Source organism: Onychostruthus taczanowskii, unplaced genomic scaffold (assembly GCF_017590055.1).
Source record: "Onychostruthus taczanowskii isolate IOZ18803 unplaced genomic scaffold, ASM1759005v1 scaffold343, whole genome shotgun sequence".
In the NCBI taxonomy this organism is placed as follows: domain Eukaryota; kingdom Metazoa; phylum Chordata; class Aves; order Passeriformes; family Passeridae; genus Onychostruthus; species Onychostruthus taczanowskii.
In genome coordinates, this window is record NW_024500828.1 from 3,621 (window position 1) to 9,938 (window position 6,318).

Genomic DNA, 6,318 nt, shown 5'->3' on the forward strand with positions numbered 1-6,318 from the left:
AATGGAGCTGGCCCAACCCGAGATCCCCCACCCCGAAAAGATGTCCCCCAGCCAGTCCGATGTTCCTTGTTTTATGTCATGTAGCATATCCTTCATTTTCTTGATGGAATTTCTGGCATCCTCGGCCTTGGACGATAAGTTCAGACAGCAGAGCTCCTCAAACTCCTCGCACTGATGGTCGTGCAGCAACAGCAGGAAATGGATAGCTGCTCTATTTTGGAGCATCGCCCGCCTTGTTATTTCTTCGTCTGATAGGAGGTCGCTAAGAACATCTGAGGTTAAATTGGCTTGTTTAGCAACCCAACACTCTAGGTGGGCCAATTTACCTAGAGATTTCGCTATGGACACCCAGGGCAAAAATACCGTCCAAGCGACACCTTCTGGGATCGACCAATGGGTAATTTCGGAGTCACACTGTGAATCTAATTCTTTTAGGTCTCTTTTCGAGCGGGCCGAATTGCGTGTGACCATCATTGTTTTCCAATTAGCAATTTGGGTATCGGGTGTAAACAGCATCAGCTTTCCAAAAGAACACGGGCCTCCTATAAGGCGAGAGGGGATGCCTGCCCATGCTCGGTCTCCGCAAATGAAAAAGATTCCTCAAGGAAGAGATCTGGGCTTTTCATCGTAGGTTGGGGTAGTGGTGATATGGGCAACAGAGGAGCACCAATTTCCAGTTGAGTATGCTTGATTAGGTAGGATGACAGGGAGGTAGGGTTTTTGTTTAGGGTCAGGGGAGGACACAAACTCAACACAAACGGGAGCTGGAGCGGAGCCGAGCAACTTAAATTCAACTGGATCGGATTCTGAAATATTTAACTTAGAAATAAAGCGTCTCCACATAAGATTGGGGTTGACTCCTGGGGGGTATAGGGTATTCCGATGGGAGAAGGGGCTTAGGGAGGAGTCAAGTGGGGGAGGAAACTCATCTGGGTTGGAAGGGATCCCCACAAGGCAGGTCGACAAGGGGTCTGCTGCTGAGGTGGTGGTCAAGCACAGTTGGTCCTGGCCGAGGGCCTTGGCGAGCACTTTCCATACGTTGTGTTTCGGCTGGGGGATGATCCACAGGCTCGCTGGTGGAAACATGGACCATAGGAGGATGATGAAGGTAGTGACAGTGATGGGGATGGAGGCCATCGGGTGAGTATCTCTATAATGAAAGAAAAAGGAAAACATCAGGGAAAATCAAAGGTCAAGGTTAAAGGTTCTGCCCCGGGAGGAGGTCCAGATCTCCAGAAAATGGTTTACGCCTCCTCCTCCAACAGGCTTCTTCCACCTGTGCCACAGTTCGGGGTGTTTTTGACTTCCGAGGAGTAAAGGGCCTGACCCATTTGGAGGGGACCCACTTCAGGCCTGAGGGAGTAGACACGCAAGCGTATCCCCTCCCCCAGGTAACTAAATCAAAGGGTCTCTCCAACTTCCAGGTCTCCGGATCCTTTATAAGGACCGGAGGCCTGTCCCTTGGTTGCAGCTTCTCATTGTGCCCAAAGTGACGGATGATGGGTGGATTAAGGTTGTCGAAAGAGCAGTTTAAAAAATTGATAGTACAAAGTGCTCTTGCGAGTTGGACCTGGGGAGGCTCCATCTTCATTGCCGAACCCTGACGTTGTAGGACCTTTTTCAGGCTCTGATGGGTCCTCTCCACCACCGCTTGGCCTGTCGGGGAATAGGGGATGCCGGTCTTACGCTCTATTCCCCGTTGCTGCAGGAAGCTCCTGAATTCCCTGGACTTATACGCTGGGCCATTGTCCGTTTTGATGTCCAACACGGAGAAAGCTAAAAGAAGATGTTTTTTGGTATCAACTGCTTTCTCCCCTGTATGGGCAGAGGCATAAACTGCACCAGAGAAAGTGTCCACGGACACATGGACATAACTAAGTTTGCCAAATTCCGGGAAATGGGTGACATCCATCTGCCACACCTCACAGCTGCTGAGGCCTCTGGGGTTAGTGCCTAGGTTTACGACAGTTAGTTGGTACGACTGGCACTGGGGACATGTGGCCACAATCGCCCTGGCCTGTTCACGACTAAGATTGAATTGGCGAACCAGGCCAGGCGCGTTCTGATGGAAAAGCTGGTGGCTAATCTTCGCTTGTTGGAACACATCTGGGAGCAGGGCCACCTGGATGGGGGCGGCTAGAGCATCAGCTCTACGGTTCCCCTCCACGATGAATCCCGGCAGGTTGGTGTGGGATCTGATATGCATCACAAAAAATGGTTGCTCTTGGTGGGAGACTAGATCGACAAGCTTTGAGAGCAAGTTAAACAGCGCCATGTTGGACACCTCTTGCAATATTGCGTTTTCTGCTCTGGATACTACACCGGCAACGTAAGACGAATCGGTGACCAGATTGAATGGTTCAGGGAACTTCTCAAAGGCTCTGACGACTGCGTCCAACTCAGGTACTTGAGGTGATCCTTCAACCTCAGTAACTTCCGCCTCCCACCGCTGAGTTTGAGGATCCTTCCAAGTCATCACTGACTTGTGGGATGCTCCAGACGCGTCAGTAAACACAGTCAAAGCCTTCAAAGAAGTTCTACTCTGAACACTTTTTAAAGATAACGAGAATTGAGCATCCGGATTAAAAATTTTGTGGGCCAGCCGGTGGATCAAAATTTGGCCGGTGTAGCTATCCAACGCAAACTGCAAGGCTTCGTTTTCCTGAAGCAGGTGTTCCAACATTGCTTTAGAAATTTGGCCCGAATTTAATTGAACTGGAATGTGGATGCAGTCAAAATCCTGACCTGCCAGCTCCCTGATCCGCAACCTAGCCTTGCGGATCAGTTCCGCCACCAGCTCCTGTGGCCGTGTCATTCTTTTGGACCTATGGTGACTAAGGAACACCCACTCTATGATCAAGAGGGGGTCCTTAGTTCCTTGATCCGTTTTTGCTGTTTTGTCCCACTGAAAAATCACCCCATGGAGGTGTGGCAGTTTCCCTAAAATGATGAATTTGAATGGCAGGCCCGGATGGTAACGATGGGCCTGCCTGGCAGAGATGGAATTCTGGATTTTCTCCAGCGCAGCTCGTGCCTCTTGGGTAAGGGACCTAGGAGAACTGAGCTCCTCTCCCCCTTTCAATAAATTGAAAAGGGGGGCTAGGTTGCCGGTGGAAATGCCCAGCCAAGGTCTTACCCAATTCAAAGACCCACACAGTTGTTGGACATCAGATAGGGTCCGAATGTTGTTTCTAATTGAAATTTTTTGAGGCACAATAGTGCGTTTGCCAATTTCAAGACCCAGGTACTTCCAGGGTGGCATCCGCTGAATCTTATCTTCTTGGAGCTCGAACCCTGCAGCAATCAATGAACTGATTGTCAGGTCAAGCGTGTTTGTAAGCACATCATCAGCCGGAGCACACACCAGGATGTCATCCATGTAGTGGTAAATAATCAACTCTCTCGCTGCCTCCCGCACTGGGGACAGCAAGGAAGAGACGTACCATTGGCAGATGACCGGGCTGTTCTTCATGCCTTGAGGAAGAACACGCCAATGGTATCTCTTCCTTGGGGCTTCCTGGTTGATGGTAGGAACCGAGAAGGCAAAACGTGGAGCATCGTCAGGGTGAAGGGGAATTTGAAAGAAACAGTCCTTGATGTCAATGACTGCCAATTGCCAATTTTGGGGGAGCATCGTTGGGGACGGCATCCCCGGTTGGAGAGGACCCATGTCTTCAATTACATTATTTATTTGTCAGAGGTCGTAGAGGAGCCGCCACTTATCTTTGTTGGGTTTCTTTATGACAAACACTGGGGAGTTCCATGGGGACGTGGTCTCTACCAGGTTGCCCTTCAGCAGCTGCTCATCCACGAGCTCCTGGAGCGCCTTCAGTTTTTGTTTAGAGGGCGGCCACTGCTCTACCCACACTGGCGTATCGGTCTTCCAATTCAGTTTTTGGGTAGGGCGCTCTTCAGTGACCGCTGCCCGAGAAACCTGGGGAGCCGATGGAAGGTCAATTCTGGCTCCCCATTGGGCAAGGAGGTCTCTCCCGGACAGGGGTTCCGTGTAATCTAAAACAAACGGGCATACTGAAGCCAATTGCCCATCTGGCCCCTTAATTTGCACAATGCTCCGTGACTGTTTGGCCAATTGGATGCCCCCAACACCCTGGACTCGTCCAGCCACATCTTGCAATTCCCAATGTGACGGCCACTCCCTGGAGGGAATGATTGTCACATCTGCCCCAGTATCCAAAAGCCCTTGTAATAGCTTTTGGTCCCCACCTTTTTGCAAGCTGCAGGTGATACGTGGTTTTTCTCGGCTCAGGACCTGGGCCCAGGCTACCGCAGGTAAAGCTGTCTGTTGTCGAGGTTTTGGCAGCTCTGGGTCCCAGGTCAACTCAGGGACAGGAATGGCTTGTGCCACGATTTGTCCCTGAGGCAAAAAGGTGGGAGGGCGAATGCAGTACAGTCCAAGAGAAAATTGCCCCAGGTCTGAAGTTATGAGACCTGGGACAATGTTGATGTCAAGTGGGGTGTGTTTGGTGTCTCTGACCACGATGTACTTACATCTGATCCGACTCCAAGTACCTGTCACTTCAGGGCACACTGAGACGAAGTGGAAACTTGAGTCGCGAAGATGTAAAGACTCGGTCAGCTGCAACCTGAAGGGAGAAATTTTAGAAAATGTTGTTAAAATGGATCTGGGTATAGCCTGAGTATGATGAGTTAAAGGAGAATGGGTCAAGTCCGGTGAAACTGTGGCATCAGGCAAGCTCTGTCGGGACTCTCCCCCCTTTTTCGCCCCCCTCCACGGGATGTAAATGAGCCTGCCCTATTTGTATCTTGGCGCAAGGAGGAATCGCGCTCGACTCCTAGTTTTTTTGCTGAGTGTTCCCCTGAGGTCTTTGCTTCTTTTTAAAGTCTATGAATTCCTGCCTCAGGGGACAGTCTGGCATCCAGTGGCCAGTTCTCCTGCACACGTGACAGGGATCGGCGGTCCTGCGCGGCGCCCTTGGGGTAGTTGAAGGGTGGCTAGGGGTCGAAGGGGTTGAAACGGCAGCGATCTCTTCTGTGTCCACTAACGCAATTTTCCGGGAAGGTGTTCGGTGCTTGGAGTCGAGCTCCTCTGCCGGGATGGAAACTTTCCTGGTGCAGACCTCCAACATTTGTTGTAAAGTGGGAGGTGGGTCCAGAGGCAAGCTGAGGATGGCGGCTTTGCAGGCGGAGTTGGCATTTGCTGCCGCCACCTCAGTAAGGATTTCCATCCAAGCTGGACCTGCAATTCAATTGCCTGGCGGCGGCGCTCAACGAAAACAACAAACGATTCGTTAGAGGACTGGATAATTTTGGAATAAGTTAAAAGAGGGATGGAAGGGGATTGCAAACCGAAGAAGGCTCTTTCGGCCGCCTTGGCGCTTTCCTTCAGTACCTCCTCGGGGATGTACCACGCCTGGGAATGCCCATCCCCCCAACTCCCCATCCCATACAGGTGGTCATTGGATATTTTTCCCCCTTGCAGATCTGCGGCGGTGCGTGGATTTTCCCATAAAGACGGTAATAACTTGACAACTTCTTTTTTCCACGCACTTTCCCACATGATGTACTCTGTGGGATTCAGAAGGCATGAAAAAAGTCGCCGCAGATCCGCAGGGGTGACCACCAAATCAGAGAGTGTGGTCCTCAGGATTCCCCGGAAGTACTCGCTCTCACGGGAGTAATCCTTTTGGGCCTTACACAACTGCTTGATGACCTGGTGTGGGAACGGGGTCCATTGGACTTGGGCCCCTCCCTCCCTCTCTGGATGGTAAGTGACTGGAGCCGCCGATATAACAGGGATCAGCTCCGGACCCCGGCCCCCAGCCCCCCCCCCCCCCCCCCCCCCCTTGGGGGGGGGGTTGCGGCCCCCGGCCCCCAGCCCCCCCCCCCCAGCACCCGCTTGAGCGTGGGAATTGGAAGGGGGAGCGTGGGAACCGGAACTGGGAGAGGAAGAGGAGTGGCCTGGGATGGGGGCGGAGATGGTATTTTCGTCTCCGCCTCCAGGGCGTGGTAGGAGGGCAGAACCGACACTGGAGGAGGAGGAGTCGCGGAGGGAGGAGAAATGGGAGGAGACGGGGGTGGGGTGGTAGGAGAGATAGAGGAGGGGTAAGGGGAGGAGTCTGGAAAATTGAAGGGGTTGTTTAGGGAGCGAAAGGGATTGTGGGGAGAAGAAAGGGTTTTGGCGGGACGTGCCGTGCGGTCCACGCCACTTTGGGCTCCACGGGAGCCATCTTGTGAAAAGTCAGAGGGTGGGAGATTAAATTTAACTGAACGTTTAGAAACTGGGGACTTACGAACTGGGGAAAAAGGGGAACAGGGAGAGTCCCGAGAAGTTTGGCC